This window comes from Dendrobates tinctorius, unplaced genomic scaffold (genome assembly GCF_039654945.1).
Source record: "Dendrobates tinctorius isolate UK_male_01 unplaced genomic scaffold, ASM3965494v1 ptg000008l, whole genome shotgun sequence".
NCBI lineage: Eukaryota > Metazoa > Chordata > Amphibia > Anura > Dendrobatidae > Dendrobates > Dendrobates tinctorius.
The window spans coordinates 43,616,145-43,634,139 of NW_027361676.1; positions in this window are offsets into that span (position 1 = coordinate 43,616,145).

A 17,995-nucleotide genomic window follows, 5' to 3' on the forward strand; every position below is an offset into this window, starting at 1 on the left:
TTCGCTCATGACTACCACCCTGGGACCCATTATGTTTGGCATAGTTAGCAGGATATGGGTTCCTCGCATGGAGAATGCAGGGTGAAGAATGCCTATGGTGCAATTGAAGCATTTAAAAAAGAACAACCTGAAATGGTACAGCATAAAAATTTCAAAATGTTGGATGGTGATGCAGATATGACAGTACCTGAAATTAATCAAAACTAAGATGGCTGCCATCAGCATGGATCCCAAGATGGAAGCGATCTGTGGTCTTAGTTGGAGAAATCCTGCCTATTGTGGAAGTCGACAGCACCCAATGGCGCAAAAAGGGACTCAGCCCATCGGATGTTTGACCCTTAAGGGGGATGTCCTGAAGCTGAACCCAAGGGTTTGGCCCAGAATGGGAGTTGTATTTCATAAGAGGGCGTGTTTCAAAATGAAGTATAGCCCATTGAGTAGGAGAAAATAATTGAAAGAGGCATAGCCGAAAGTTGAGTCATCAAGAGTGACAAGTGATCCCCGTGAGTACATCAGAAGGACAGCCCTCGGAAGGAAGGGCTGAAGAGAAAAATACAGCGCAGAAGCTGACACCTGAGGCAAGCGAAGAGTAGCAGTTCGAGCATGTGAGAATGAAATTGACTGTTAGGCAGGGGTCAGACTTGCGAGAAGCTCGCACGAGTCTCGTACGTCAATACCCGGCACTGCCACTGGCACTAGGATCGGAGCGTTCAGCTGTATGTATTTCTATGCAGCTGAACGCTCCAGTCCCGAGTGCTGGCGGAAGTGCCGGGTATTGATGTGCGAGAGTCATGCGAGTTTCTCACAAGTCTAACCCTGGCCTTACCATGGCCTCCGGATGATAAAATTGTTCCTATAGAGCCAATGGGTGCCTGAAATTTTGTGGTGTATTTGTTTGGCCTAGAAATGGCAAAGAGACGGCTGCAGAGTAGAATTATTTTTTTATCCCGCGTTACTCTGCATATCTCTGCTTTAACCCTTCGCTCCTTTCCCTCTAATGAGATGGGATGCTGTTGTCAGTTACCTGTGTTGATGCTGCTCAGTTCCTAGCTTCGCTGTGTAGCTGTGCATGCGTGAGTGTCTCTGCTGTGTTGCATGACCACCTGTCTGTGCGGTCCCTGGCTGCTGCTGTGGAAAGCTATCTGAGGGTTGCAAGGTCCTCTGCAGTTGTGCATGACTTACCACATGTGTTCAGGCTTGCAGCCACTGCCAGGTGTCCTTTGCTATGCTGATTTGTGTCTGGCTGTGCTCAGGGTGCGTGTGGCCACACCTCCCCTGCTTTTATGAGGGATGGGTGTGTGCTAGAATTGCTGATCCAGCCTATCGCTGTGAGGCAGCTCCTATATAAAGTTCCCTGCCCTGTGGGGCATTGCCAGAGCTTTGCGTCAAGTTTCTGAGTCTTGTTATGTCTGTTTGGTGTTCAGCATCTGACCTGCCTGCCTGCAGTTCTAGGTGAACTGATGGCTGTCTTCCGCCTACTCTGGGGGCAGAGTTACCAGATCTGTTTCTGTTATCAGCTTTGGGACAGCTGATGTCTGAGTTCCTGGACTTTTTCTGTTTATCTGCTGGTACCAAAGTCCTGGTCCTGATTCCTGCTGTGTTATGTTCCTGAAGTCCTTCCTGCTGTGTTATGTTCCTGAAGTCCTTCTGTGTCTTGAACCCTGTGCCCTGTGACTGTGACTCTTTGCTAACTGACCTTCAGTGATCTAACCTGGGTTCATCTTGGAAGTAGGAGTCCAGTGTGTCCGCTGAGTTTCTGCTACTCTGTGCTCCGCTTGTTATTGGGTGCAATCCCCGGCCGGCTCCAGTCCAACCCTGCAGGGCTTGCACCAGACAGCTTGAGTTCCTTTTTAGGTCACTGCCAGATGTCCGGAGCCCGAAGGCCGTGGCCTTTTGTCCGGAGCCTGATGACCACAGCCTGATGTCCGGTGTCTGAAGACCACTTCCAGATGTCCAGTGCCTGACATCCTCCGCCAGATGTCCGGATCCTATCCTTCCCTGCCCGATGCCCGGATCCAGCTGATCGCTGCCAGATGTCCGGAGCCTGATGACTGCGGCCTCTTGTCCGGAGCCTGATGTCCACAGCCTGATGTCCGGACCCTGTCGATCACTGCCAGATGACCCAGAGCGGCGGAGTCCAATGCCAGTGTTCTGATATTCTATCTGAGATCCGAATCCTGATGTCCTGTCTGAGACCTGATGTCCTGATGTCTGCCTGGTGCCCTGATGTCCTGATGTCAAGATGTCCTGCTTGAGACCTGATGTCCGGCTTGTGCCCTGATGTCCTGATGTCCGGCTCGAGTTACAATGTCCTGATGTCCTACCTGATGTCCTGATATCTGGCTTGTGCCCTGATGTTCCGATGTCCAGTCCATGTTCCGTGATGTGCATAATCCGGAACCCAGGGTTTTGATGGGATTTGCTTTATTTAAGTAAACATTATGTTTCTTCATACGTGAAGTTGTGCAGTGTCTTTTAGTCCTGCATATTGCCATCTTGTCCACAAGCTCAGCTGCAACAGACCCCGGTCGCTACCCTTCCCTAATCTGGGTAGGCCTGGGTTCCACCTGTGGTCCAGTGGGTCCACATTCCACGATCACCAGGGACGCATACCCCGTCATTATGGTTCGATGACATGGGAGCATTGGCTGGGTAAGCCACGCTGCGTCCGCAATCGTAACATATACAGTGCTCGTACAGACACAGCTGCAGAATACACAAAGCGGCTTTTGACACAGTACTCCCACAGATATGGGTTGCAGAGTACACTCAGTACACACAGTCCTGTTTGCAGAGTACATACAGTGGTTTTTGTCACAGTACTATCACAGACATGGGTGCTGAGTACGCACAGGGTCTTTTGACACAGTACTCCCACAGATATGGGTTGCAGAAAACACACGGCAGCTTTAGGCACAGCACTCATACAGCCATAGGTTGCAGAGTACACACAGTGGCTTTTGGCACAGTACTATTACAGACATCGCTGCAGAGTACACACAGCAGCTTTAGGCACAGTACTCCCACAGATATGGGTTGCCGAGTACACACAGAGGCTTTTGACTAAGTACTCACACAAATATGGGTTGCAGAATTCACACAGAAGCTTTTGGCACAGAACTCCCACAGATATGGGTTGAATATCGGCTTTGGGCACAATACTATCAGAGACATGGTTGCATAAGAGTAGAAAAATTTGTTTAGACACGCATCACTCCCACAGGCACTGTTGAAGATTCTAAAAACTTTTGGGTACGTTCAGTGCTATCACAGACACAGGTGCAGAGTACACATAGAGAGTGTTTATAGAAAACTGCGCTGACGCAAAACCCAATACTGTCCTCACTACAGCTGCATCATGTCCCTGTACTAAACAGAGCAGAAATAAAAAGTAATCTTGATCCAGGTGGAACAGGCCCAAATGGAGGAGGAGGTGGATGTGGTGGAAAAGGTGAAACAGGCAAGGGAGGAGTAATCGAACACTATATTTCTTTTTGTGTGTATTCTTATCATAGTTTAAATTTTTGCTTTCATGTTTTTTATGGAACTGACTTTAGCCAACCTAGAAATAACAAAAATAAAATTAGTGGTGTAGAACCGGAAGGAGTAGGTACAAGCGGGGGAAGAAGTGGACATGGTAGTATAGGTGGAAGAGGCAAGGAAGGAGTGATCCAACACTGTTTTTTTATTATTTTCAGTGTTTTTTTTATTTTTTTTTTATGAAAGTGACCTAAAACAACATAGAATTTACAAAACTAAAAATAGTAATATAGAACCAGGAGGTTCAGGTACCAGTGGAGTAAAAGGAGGTTGTGGTAGAGACAACAGAGGAGTAATCTAACACTATTTTTTGTGTATTTTTTTGTATTTATATATTGTTATATACTTCTTGAAAACATTTCCCTGAGACAATTTTGTGTTGAAAACTGATTAGAAGGCTACAACTCAGTCGTTACCAAAGTCCACCACAATTGTGCCACCAGGTGTGACAGATTTGCCAGATGGATAATACATCTGACCAAAGCCACTTCCATGAGTGCCAAACTTGTACAAGAAGCTGCCATTTGGCGCAAAAATTTGCACTCTGTGGTTTCTGGAGTCTACCACAATAATGCGTCCTTCTTGATCAACTGCCACATCTTGTGGTCGCAGGAACTGTCCATTTCCTGTACCCTCTGTGCCCAAGAAATGTGCTGTCTGGCAATCTTGTTTGATGACTAGCAGTCAGTGGTTGTTGAAGTCAGTCACCACGAGATAGCCATCATGACTGAATGTCACTCCACGTAGGGAATCAAAATGCGTCCAGAGTGCACCTTCAAAACCATACTTATTTAGGAATGTCCCACCTGGAGCAAATAATTAAATACGATGGTTCCGAGTATCGGACACTAAAATCTTCCCTTCTGAATTAATAGCAACATCCCACGGGTAGTTAAATTGACCATTCTTGGTCCCCTTCTCCCCAAATTTCAGAAGGAATTGAACCTCAAAGGTGAAGATTTGAACATGATGGTTATCTTTATCAGCTACTACAATCCTATGGGAACTGTCACAAGTGATTCCAGCAGGGCAATCAAACTGGCCAGGTCTTGAACACAAGCTACCAAACTTGTGATAAAATGTGCCACAAGGTTTAAAAATCTGAATGCAGTTGTTGCTCCTATCTGCCACAATTATATATCCTTCTTTGTCCACACAGACACCCCAGTGATGACAAAGCTTTCCATCAGCATCACCTTCTCCTTCAATAGAAAGTGATGCGAGACCAATGCCAGAAGTCCATCCATCCATTTAGAGGCAAAGGGTGGGCATGCATTTAAAATATCAGAGTCAACAAGGCTACACAACCCAAGGTCTATCAGTTCTGGCGTGACAAATACAGCAGTGGAGGTTGCTTGTATGCGTCATATAAGAGAGATGACAGACGTCGGTGCAAGCACCGTGCATCTCACAATGCACAAATCTGAAATGGTGGGCTGAAAAAAGTTGAAGATGCCTCAACTTCAATATTGTCTTAAGGCTATGTGCCCATGTAGCGTTTTAAAACGCTCACTAAAAACCGGACTCCTTCCCAGAAATCGCGCGTTTTTTTCCGCGCGATTTCACCGCAATTTTACCGCGATTATGATCGCGATTTTGCCGCGATTTTCGCGTGCGATATTCAAGCACTTTCCAAGCGATTTGAAGCATCGCTTGGAAAGTGATTGACAGGTTGGTCACACTCGTCAAACATAGTGTTTGACAAGTGTGACCAGGTTTTTACTATTGAGGCCGCCTATGCGAATTTTTATTTTTTATTCTTTTTTTTACAGGGGTATGGTACCCAGGGCCTGGAGGACAGTCTCCTCTCCTCCACACCATGGGTACCAACCGCACATGAGACACTTAACTTCCCACATGGTGGACATAGGCACATGCGGGAAGTAAGCGATTCTCATGCATTCCTATGGGTGCGGAATCGCGGCAATTCTTTGCGATTGCACAAAAGAATGAGCATGCTGCGATTTTTTCCGCGATGCGATTCCGCCGAGGAAAAAAGCGCAGCATTAGCACATCATGTGCTGAATGCCATAGGAATGCATGGGGGGCGTTCTGTACACGATTTTTAAACGTTTTCGCAGCGTTTTCGCGCTGAAAATCGCGGCAAAAACGCTTAAAAATCGCTACGTGGGCACACAGCCTAAGAAGCGTTTTTTCGAGTTTGCAAACAAGTACGAAAAGTTACCGTATATACTCCCCGTATAATGTGAGATTTTCAGCCCATTTTTTTGGGCTGAAAGTCCCCCTCTCTGCTTATACGCGAGTCATTTACCGGGGGTCGGCGGGGGAGGGGGAGCGGGGGTGTCAGAGATCATACTGACCCCCCGGCGCGGTCTCTGCAACCCCCCGCTTCTCCCAGTCTCAGGTTCCTTCCTTCAGCAGTCACGTGGTACCGCTCATTAAACATACATAGTAACATAGTAACATAGTTATTAAGGTTGAATGGAGACTTTAAGTCCATCTAGTTCAACCCATAGCCTATCCTAACTTGCCCTAACATGTTGATCCAGAGGAAGGCAAAAAAACCCCATGTGGCAACAGTAAGCTTCACATTGGGGAAAAAAATTCCTTCCCGACTCCACATACGGCAATCAGACTAGCTCCCTGGATCAACGCAATATTAAGGAGACTAGTGTATATACCCTGTAATATTATAATTTTCAAGAAAGGCATCCAGTCCCTTCTTAAATTTTAGTAGTGAATCACTCATTACAACATCATATGGCAGAGAGTTCCATAGTCTCACTGCTCTTACAGTAAAGAATCCGCGTCTGTGAGTATGCTTAAACCTTCTTTCCTCCAGACATAGAGGATGCCCCCTTGTCCCCGTCACAGGTCTAAGAGTAAAAAGATCATTAGAAAGGTCTTTGTATTGTCCCCGCATATATTTATACATTGTAATAAGATCACCCCTAAGCCTTCGATTCTCCAAACTAAATAACCCCAAGTGTAATAACCTGCCTTGGTATTGCAGACCCCCTAGTTCCCTAATAACCTTGGTCGCTCTTCTCTGCACCCGCTCCAGTTCAGCTATGTCTTTCTTATACACCGGAGACCAGAACTGTACACAGTATTCTAAGTGTGGTCGCACTAGTGACTTATATAGAGGTAAAATTATGTTCTCCTCATGAGCATCTATGCCTCTTTTAATGCATCCCATTATTTTATTTGCCTTTGCAGCAGCTGTCTGACTCTGGCCACTAAATGTGAGTTTGTCGTCCACCCATACACCCAGGTCTTTTTCAGTGACTGTTTTGCCCAGTGTTTTACAATTAAGCACATAATTATACAACTTGTTCGTTCTACCCAAGTGCATGACCTTACATTTTTCCCAATTAAAGCTCATTTGCCATTTATCAGCCCAAGCTTCTAGTTTACATAAATCCTCCTGTAATATAAAATTGTCCTCCTCTGTATTAATTACCCTGCAGAGTTTAGTGTCATCTGCAAATATTGAAATTCTACTCTCTATGCCCCCTACAAGGTCATTAATAAATATGTTAAAAAGAAGCGGGCCCAAAACTGACCCTTGTGGTACCCCACTGCTAACCGTGACCCAGTCCGAGTGTGCTCCATTAATAACCACCCTTTGTTTCCTATCCCTGAGCCAGCTCTTAACCCACCTACACATATTTTCCCCTATCCCCATTGTTCTCATTTTATGTATCAACCTTTTGTGTGGCACCATATCAAAAGCTTTTGAAAAGTCCATGTACACCACGTCCACTGCATTCCCTTGGTCCAGTCCGGAACTTACCTCTTCATAAAAGCTTATCAGATTAGTCTGACAGGAACGGTCTCTTGTAAACCCATGTTGATATTGGGTCATAAGGTTATTCTTCTCCAGATACTCCAGTATAGTATCTCTTAGAAAACCCTCCAGGATTTTACCCACAGTTGAGGTTAAACTTACTGGCCTATAATTTCCAAGTTCAGTTTTTGTCCCCTTTTTGAATATTGGCACCACATTTGCTATATGCCAGTCCTGTGGTACAGAACCTGTTATTATGGAATCTTTAAAGATTAAAAATAGTGGTCTATCTATGACTGTGCTTAATTCCTGCAGTACTCGGGGGTGTATCCCATCCGGGCCCGGGGATTTGTCAATTTTAGTGATTTGTAGACGCCGCTATACTTCCTGCTGGGTTAAGCAGGTGACATTTAATGGAGAATTTTTATCCCTGATCATGTTATCCGTCATGGGATTTTCTTGTGTAAATACTGTTGAAAAAAAGTCATTTAGCATATTGGCTTTTTCCTCATCCTCATCCACCATTTCACCCAGACTATTTTTAAGGGGACCAACACTATCATTTTTTAGCTTCTTACTATTTATGTAGTTAAAGAATATTTTGGGATTATTTTTACTTTCTCTGGCAATGAGTCTCTCTGTCTCAATCTTTGCTGTCTTGATTTGCTTTTTACAGAATTTATTTAATCTTCTGTATTTATTTAATGCCTCATCACTACCTACTTGCTTTAATTCTCTAAATGCTTTATTTTTATCTCTTATTGCGCCCCTTACAGCTCTATTTAGCCATAGTGGTTTCCTCCTATTTCTCGCATGTTTATTCCCATACGGTATATATTGTGCACAGGTCCTATTCAGGATGCTAATAAACGTCTCCCATTTTCTTTGTGTATTTTTATGTCTCAGGATATCGTCCCAGTTAATTGCACCAAGATCATCTCTCATCCGGTGGAAATTTGCCTTCCTGAAGTTTAGTGTCCTTGTAACCCCTCTACTACACATCTTATTAAAGGATACATGAAAACTTATTAATTTGTGATCACTATTACCCAAGTGACCCTCAACCCTTACATTTGATATGCAGTCTGGCCTGTTGGTTAATATTAGGTCTAGCAGTGCCCCCCCTCTTGTTGGGTCCTGAACCAGTTGTGAAAGGTAATTGTCTCTCATCGTTGTCAGAAACCTATTACCTTTGCTGGAACTGCAGGTTTCGGTTCCCCAATGTATTTCAGGGTAGTTGAAGTCCCCCATAATAATGACTTCTCCTTGAGTCGCTGCTTCATCTATTTGCTTTATGAGGATATTCTCTGTAGCTTCCATTATTTTTGGAGATTTATAACAAACCCCTATCAGTAATTTATTATTTTTCCCCCCTCCCCTTATCTCTACCCACAGGGACTCTACATTTTCATTAGATTCATATATATTATCACGAAGGATGGGTTTTAAGGATGATTTTACATATAAACACACGCCTCCCCCTCGCTTATTTGTACGGTCATTTCTGAACAGACTATAGCCCTGTAAATTAACAGCCCAGTCATGGCTCTCATCCAGCCATGTCTCAGATATCCCCACCATGTCATAATTATGTTCCAACAACATTAACTCCAATTCCTCCATTTTGTTGGCGAGACTTCTGGCATTAGTATACATGCACTTTATGTATCTCTCTGTACCTCTATTCTTTCTTAAATTATTAACTGTTCTAACCCCACCCCCCATGCCACCTCCACCCCCAATGTCATTATTTGTGCCCAGGTCTCTATCTGCACTGTCTTCCCCTCCTATAAAAGGAATACCCTCCCCCCCGTCCCTAGTTTAAACACTCCTCCAACCTTCTAGCCATTTTCTCCCCCAGCACAGCTGCACCCTCCCCATTGAGGTGCAGCCCGTCCCTAGCATAGAACCTGTAGCCAACTGAGAAGTCGGCCCAGTTCTGCAGGAACCCAAACCCCTCCTTCCTACACCAATTCCTGAGCCACTTATTAACCTCCCTAATCTCCCGTTGCCTCTCTGGCGTGGCACGTGGTACAGGAAGTATTTCCGAAAATACCACCTTGGAGGTCCTTGCTTTAAGCTTACAGCCTAATTCCCTGAAATCATCTTTAAGGACCTTCCACCTACCTCTAACTTTGTCATTTGTGCCAATGTGCACCATGACCGCTGGATCCTCTCCAGCCCCTCCCAGTAATCTGTCAACCCGATCAGCGATGTGTCGGACTCGAGCGCCAGGTAGGCAGCACACCGTATATGTGCATATTCATGTCTTTAATGAGCTGTAAGGCAGGCGCCGGAGACCATGGAAGAATGGGGCTGCAGAGACCGCACCAGGAGTGGGTAAGTATAGCGATATTCACCTGTCCCCATTCCCACGCTGCTTGCCACTGTCAGCCGTGTCCTCTGTCAGTGATGTTCAGGTCAGAGGGTGCAGTGACGTGGCTAGTGTGCGCTGCGCCCTCTGCTGCCTGACATCACAGAGATGACATGACAGGCAGCAACAAGCAGCATGGGCATGAGGACAGGTGAACCCAGGTGCCAGGTCCTGAGCCAGCAGCGACACCGGCACCTGGCCCCCAGCGACAGAGAGGTGAGTATGTCATTTTTTTTGCTTGCGGCAGCGGCGGCATATGGGGCAAAATCTATGGAGCATCTTATAGGGGCATATTCTGTGGAGCATCTTATGGGGGCATATTCTGTGGAGCATCTTATGGGGGCATATTCTGCAGAGCATCTTATCAGGGCATATTCTGTGGAGCATCTTATGAGGCAACATATTCTGTGGAGCATCTTATGGGGCACATTCTATGGAGCATCTTATCGGGCCTATTCTGTGGAGCATCTTATGGGGGCATATTCTATGGAGCATCTTATGGGGGCATATTCTATGGAGCATCTTATGGGGCCTATTCTGTGGAGCATCTTATGGGGGCATATTCTATGGAGCATCTTATGGAGGCATATTCTATGGAGCATCTTATGGAGGCATATTCTATGGAGCATTTTATGTGGGCATAATCTATGGAGCATCTTATGGGGCATATTCTATGGAGCATCTTATGGGGGCATATTCTATGTAGCATCTAATGGAGGCATATTCTATGGAGCATCTTATGGGGCATATTCTATGAAGCATTTATGGGGGCATATTCTATGAAGCAACTTATGGGGGCATATTCTATGGAGCATCTTATGTGGGCATATTCTATGGAGCATCTTATGGGGCATAATTTATGGATCATCTTATGGGGGCATATTCTATGAAGCATCTTATGGGGCAGCATATTCTATGGAGCATCTTATAGGGCCGTAACCTTTATGGAGCAGCATATGGGGCATATTATCTATGGAGCATCTTATGGGGCCATTATTAACCTTTGTGCAGCATTATATGGGGCGTATTTTGTATGGAGCATTTAATGGGGACTATCATGAACTTTATGGAGCATTATAAGGGGTGTATTTTGTATGGAGCATCTTATGGGGCCATCATGAACTGTATGGAGCATTATATGGGGCTCCTGATTCAATATGGATATTCAAAAACATTTAACCTACTGATGTCTCAATTAATTTTACTTTTATTGGTGTCTATTTTTATTTTTGAAGTTTACCAGTAGCTGCTGCATTTTCCACCCTAGACTTATACGCGAGTCAATAAGTTTTCCCATTTTTTTGTGGCAAAATTTGGGGGGTCGGCTTAAAGAGGTTGAAGGAAATGTCAAGTTCAGTGGAGGAAGCCTGATGATATGGGGCTGTTTCACAGCCAAAGGCATTAGATACTCGACCAGGATCGACGGTGGTCTCAGTGCTGAGCTATTTGTGAGTATTATATAAGAGGAGTTACTTCGTACACTCTAACAGGACAACATGAAGCATACATCAATATTGGCAAAGGATTGGTTTAATGACAATGAAATTGTGGTGCTGGAATTGCCTCCACAGTTGCAAGACCTCAAACAAATCAAACACTTATGGGTAGAATTGAAGAAAACACTGCATACATACCCAAGTGAGTCGACCAATATACACCAACTTTGGGAACATGTAGAAGAGACCTGAGATCAAATTTCGGTCAACACGTGTTTGAATCTGATACAGAGCATGCCCAGAAGGATTCAGGTAGTGTTGAAATCCAATGGTGGATTTACAAAAATACTAATAAAAACAAAAATTTAGATTTTTAGGAGCAAAACAGTAAGAATGCAGTGACATGACAAGAATCTACATAGTAACACAGTTTTGAAGGCTGAAGGCTTATGTCCATCTAGTTCAGCCTATTTTTAGTGCAGCTGTTCTGCATTGTTGATCCTGGGGAAGGCAAAAAACCCACAGAGTAGAAGACAATTTTCTCCATAGGGAAAAAAATTCCTTCCCCTAACCTGGGTCAACCATCTATCTATAATTCTATGTTGTTCGTAACCTTCTAAACTGTTACTCACAAGAAAAGCATCCATTCCTTTCTTAGATTCATTCAGTGAGTTGGCCATCACCACTTCCTCAGGAAGAGGATTCCAGAGCCTCACTGCTCTTACTGTGAAGAACCCTCTTCTATGCTGGTGCAGAAATTGTCTTTCCTCCAAATGAAGAGAATGCCCCCTTGTTCTTCTTACAGTCCTTGGTACAAACAGTTCATTGGAGAGATCTCTGTATTGCCCTCTGATATACTTGTGCATATATATTAGGTCTCCCCTAAGACTTCTCTTTTCCAGAGTAAATAGACCTAATTTTGATAACCTTTCTGGGTATTGTAGTGCACCAACTCCATTTATTATTTTAGTAGCCCGTCTTTGAACCCTTTCAGGTTCAGTAATGTCTTTCCTGAGCACCGGCGTCCAAAATTGCACACAATACTCCAAGTGTGGTCTGACGAGTGATTTGTACAGAGGGACAATTATATTTTCATCTCGTGTCCCCAGACCTCTTCTAATGCATCCCATGACCCTATTTGCTTTGGTGGCAGCTGCCTGACCTGGACACTCCAATTTAGCTTCTTATTGACTAAGATGCCTAAGTCTTTTTCCATGTCTGATTTCCCCAGCAAATCTTATGGGGGCATATTCTATGGAGCATCTTATGGAGGCATATTCTATGGAGCATCTTATGGAGGCATATTGTGACGGACTCAGCTCCTGCTGAGCCCATTTTTTGAGTGGACCCTCTGGGTCGTGGCACCCACCCACCGAGGGCGAGTTGACCTTGTGAGAATCCACCCCCTATACAGGGAGTGTCAGGGGCAAGACCAAAGGGGTGAGCCACCACGACTGCTGGGACCAGACGGCCGGCTCAGGGGACACTAGACGAGTGTCTGACGACAAGGACGAGCAGGAAGCAAGACGAGACTAGACGTAGGTGCAAGGTATCTTCATTAGAATAACACAAGATCACATACAGAGAAAACAAGCAAAACGTGCAAGGTGCGCGCGTGGGCACGCCAAGGTCCATAACATGGTACGTGCCAGATGGCACGCCTAGGCACAGGTAATGGCATGATGGCATCGGACTCCGGACTGCTGGCAAACCGACAGGGTCCAGGGATCAGGCTGCGGACGTCAGCTCCGGACATCAGGCCGTAGTGATCTGGTTCCGGACCTCTGGCAACGGTCGGCAGGTTCCGGGCATCCGGCAGGCAAACCAGGGTTCAGGCAAGGAGGCACGACAGATATCCAAGCAGGGTGCGTGTTTAGGGAACACGCCAAGGTCCAAGGCTAGGTGCGTGTGTAGGGGACATGCCAGGGTCCAAGGCTAGGTGCGTGTGTAGGGGACACACCAGGGTTCAAGACTAGGTGCAAGGCAAGGAGCGTGTGTAGGGGACACGCCAGGGTTCAAAGCGAGGTGCGTGTGTAGGGGACACGCCAAGGTTCGCAAACGAGACTGGGTGCATGTGTAGCCACGCCAAAGCATAGAATAAGACAGAGTGCGTGTAGAGACACGCCAAGGCACAAGGTACAAGACAGAGTGCGTGTAGAGACATGCCAAGGTACAAGACAGAGTGCGTGTAGAGACACGCCAAGGTACAAGACAGAGTGCGTGTAGAGACACGCCAAGGCACAAGACAGGGTGCGTGTAGAGACATGCCAGGGTTCAGAGCAGGGCTGCGTGCTAGGAGCTACGCAGGGACGCACACCTCACTGGCCAATGCACACGGCTGTAACGCCAGCACGAGGCATGACTAAGGCACAGGAGGGGGCAAAGGAACCTTCGTGCTAGGAGCCACGCCAGGTTCAGGGCAGGGTGCGTGCTAGTAGCCACGCCAGGGTTCAAGGCAGGGTGCGTGCTAGGAGCCACGCCAGGGCACAAGGAAGGGCTGCGTGCTAGGAGCCACGCAGGGGGCACGCCACACTGGCCAGTACACACGGCTGTACACAAACACGTGGCACTTACCACGGCACAGGAGACGGCCAAGGGGAACCCACGCCGGGGTTCAATGCAAGGACAAGGCAGGGAACAAGGCAAGGAATACAGGCAGAAACAGAGCCAGGTCAGAGAGAGGACAGAGTCTAGCAGCGGAGCGTAGGCAGAAGCCCAGAGCCGGGCCAAGGGAAGACCTTGGGACTAGACAAAGAAACGAGCACTAAGGAGAGGAGGAATGGTGCGTGTGCCAGGGAGCACTACAGAGCACCATAGGAGAGAGCGAGGCAGAGCAAGCAAAGACTGAGACCATAGGGAGGAACACAAAGCAAGGAATAGCAAGGCAGAGAACACAGGGAGGACTACAAGTCAAAGCATAGCAAAAGCAAGACATGGCAAAACAGGCGAGGCAGAGAACAAAGGAAGGACTACAAGTCAAAGCATAGCTAAGGCGAGACATAGCAAAACAGACTAAGACAAAGATCGCAGAAGGACTACAAGGCAAAGCAAGGCAAAGACAAACATGGCACGAGAGACAACACAAGACATGGCACAAGACAAGAGGCGGAATACGAGCACGGAGCGTGTGCAGAGACGCACTACAGAGCAAAGTGCAAGGGCACAGAAAAGAGGGAGCAACCCCACAGACCCAGAGCCTTGCAGGGAAGCAACACAACAATCAGGACCTGAGCATAGGAAGAGGCGGCCTGATATAGGGCATAGCACCTCCTCCTCCAGGTCAGGACCAGGGGAGAACTTCCGGATTCTAGACATGACGAGATGATAGCAGGACCAGACAGTGCAGGATCTTAGGAAACGTCACATGATCAGGGTTTCAGACATGACGAGATGATCACCGAACCAACCAGTGCAGGATCCTAGGAAGAACACATGATCCAGGATTCTAGACATGACGAGATGATTGCAGAACCAGAGAGTGCAGGATCTTAAGAAACATCACATGATCAAGGACTCCAGACATGACGAGAAGATCACAGAAGGCAGAGCAGAAACGCAGGGATCCTGCAGCTCAGACATGAGGTGAGTCTGCACACAGCTCTAGCGAACATGCAGGACAGCAGACAAAACATGCGCATGCACATCGCTCCAGGAGTTCTTGAGACAAACAGACATGGCAGACATGGCGGACGTGACACATATTCTATGGAGCATTTTATGAGGGCATAATCTATGGAGCATCTTATGGGGCGTATTCTATGGAGCATCTTATGGGGGCATATTCTATGTAGCATCTAATGGAGGCATATTCTATGGAGCATCTTATGGGGCATATTCTATGAAGCATTTATGGGGGCATATTCTATGAAGCAACTTATGGGGGCATATTCTATGGAGCATCTTATGTGGGCATATTCTATGGAGCATCTTATGGGGCATAATTTATGGATCATCTTATGGGGGCATATTCTATGAAGCATCTTATGGGGCAGCATATTCTATGGAGCATCTTATAGGGCCGTAATCTTTATGGAGCAGCATATGGGGCATATTATCTATGGAGCATCTTATGGGGCCATTATTAACCTTTGTGCAGCATTATATGGGGCGTATTTTGTATGGAACATTTAATGGGGACTATCATGAACTTTATGGAGCATTATAAGGGGTGTATTTTGTATGGAGCATCTTATGGGGCCATCATGAACTGTATGGAGCATTATATGGGGCTCCTGATTCAATATGGATATTCAAAAACATTTAACCTACTGATGTCTCAATTAATTTTACTTTTATTGGTGTCTATTTTTATTTTTGAAGTTTACCAGTAGCTGCTGCATTTTCCACCCTAGACTTATACGCAAGTCAATGAGTTTTCCCAGTTTTTTGTGGCAAAATTTGGGGGGTCGGCTTATACACGGGTCGGCTTATACATGAGTATATACAGTACCAGTTAAACATTTGAAATGGGTGATTTGGAGTGATGACACAAAAGTCAACAGACTAGGCTCTGTTAGTTGCAAATGGATCTGAAAAAAACAAGGGAAAAAGGGGCTAACTGATTGGGAGGTTGAAGGAAATGTCAAGTTCAGTGGAGGAAGCCTGATGATATGGGGCTGTTTCACAGCCAAAGGCATTAGATACTTGACCAGGATCGACGGTGGTCTCAGTGCTGAGCTATTTGTGAGTATTATATAAGAGGAGTTACTTCGTACACTCTAACAGGACAACATGAAGCATACATCAATATTGGCAAAGGATTGGTTTAATGACAATGAAATTGTGGTGCTGGAATTGCCTCCACAGTTGCAAGACCTCAAACAAATCAAACACTTATGGGTAGAATTGAAGAAAACACTGCATACATACCCAAGTGAGTCGACCAATATACACCAACTTTGGGAACATGTAGAAGAGACCTGAGATCAAATTTCGGTCAACACGTGTTTGAATCTGATACAGAGCATGCCCAGAAGGATTCAGGTAGTGTTGAAATCCAATGGTGGATTTACAAAAATACTAATAAAAACAAAAATTTAGATTTTTAGGAGCAAAACAGTAAGAATGCAGTGACATGACAAGAATCTACATAGTAACACAGTTTTGAAGGCTGAAGGCTTATGTCCATCTAGTTCAGCCTATTTTTAGTGCAGCTGTTCTGCATTGTTGATCCTGGGGAAGGCAAAAAACCCACAGAGTAGAAGACAATTTTCTCCATAGGGAAAAAAATTCCTTCCCCTAACCTGGGTCAACCATCTATCTATAATTCTATGTTGTTCGTAACCTTCTAAACTGTTACTCACAAGAAAAGCATCCATTCCTTTCTTAGATTCATTCAGTGAGTTGGCCATCACCACTTCCTCAGGAAGAGGATTCCAGAGCCTCACTGCTCTTACTGTGAAGAACCCTCTTCTATGCTGGTGCAGAAATTGTCTTTCCTCCAAATGAAGAGAATGCCCCCTTGTTCTTGTTACAGTCCTTGGTACAAACAGTTCATTGGAGAGATCTCTGTATTGCCCTCTGATATACTTGTGCATATATATTAGGTCTCCCCTAAGACTTCTCTTTTCCAGAGTAAATAGACCTAATTTTGATAACCTTTCTGGGTATTGTAGTGCACCAACTCCATTTATTATTTTAGTAGCCCGTCTTTGAACCCTTTCAGGTTCAGTAATGTCTTTCCTGAGCACCGGCGTCCAAAATTGCACACAATACTCCAAGTGTGGTCTGACGAGTGATTTGTACAGAGGGACAATTATATTTTCATCTCGTGTCCCCAGACCTCTTCTAATGCATCCCATGACCCTATTTGCTTTGGTGGCAGCTGCCTGACACTGGACACTCCAATTTAGCTTCTTATTGACTAAGATGCCTAAGTCTTTTTCCATGTCTGATTTCCCCAGCAGTTTCCCATTTAGTAAGTAATGGTAGCATATGTTTCTCCTTCCCATGTGCATAACCTTACACTTATCTGTGTTAAACCTCATTTGCCATTTTTCAGCCCAATTCTCCAATTTACTCAAATCTGTCTTTATTTGCAAACTGTCCTCCTTTGTGTTAACTACCTTACATAGTTTTGTATCACCTGCAAATACTGATATTTTACTGTGTAAGCCATCCACTAGATCATTAATAAATATATTAAATAGTAGGGGGCCCAATACAGAACCCTGTGGTACCCCACTAGTAACCCTTGCCCAATCTGAGTATGCACCATTAATAACTACTCTTTGTTTCCTATCACTAAGCCAGCTACCTGCATGACTAATTGTGACGACACAGCATTTTTTGTCAATTAACCAGATGTCTATTTTCAGTATACCAGGATCCATTGACTTTGGAATTTATGTGTATCTTTGTTGTTGGTCAAGAGTCTGAAATTTTTACTCTTCTTAACCACTTAAGGACCAGGGGTATATCCTTTTTTGTGTTTCTATTTTTTGCTCCCCTTCTTCCAAGAGCCATAAACTTGTTGTTTTTCTATCAATATGGCTATGTGAGTGTTAGGCGTCAGATTCCTGGCACTGCACAGTGGGAATCCAGAGCCAGACATCCTGCAGTCTCCCATTCTCCTCCGACCGCTCGGACTCCTGCTCAGCAATCTCGGCGAACCAGGCATTCCCCACAGACTCGTTCTGTGAGCCCGGATGTTACTGCCACCTCTGGTGCAGCAATGATAGCGCAACCTGCTTTGCAGGGAACTGCTCCTGAGCCTAAGTCCTCATGCAGTGCTACTGGGCATGCCCGCAACTCGTCCTCTCAGTGGAGAGTAGGGGTCACATGTGCAGGTCCTATGTCGGATCTGATTGGTCCTTCCTAAAGTACTGGAAGGTCCCGGAAGCGCATGGCTATAAAAAGCCCGCATGGCGGCTCGGCCATGTGCTAGTGTAGCAT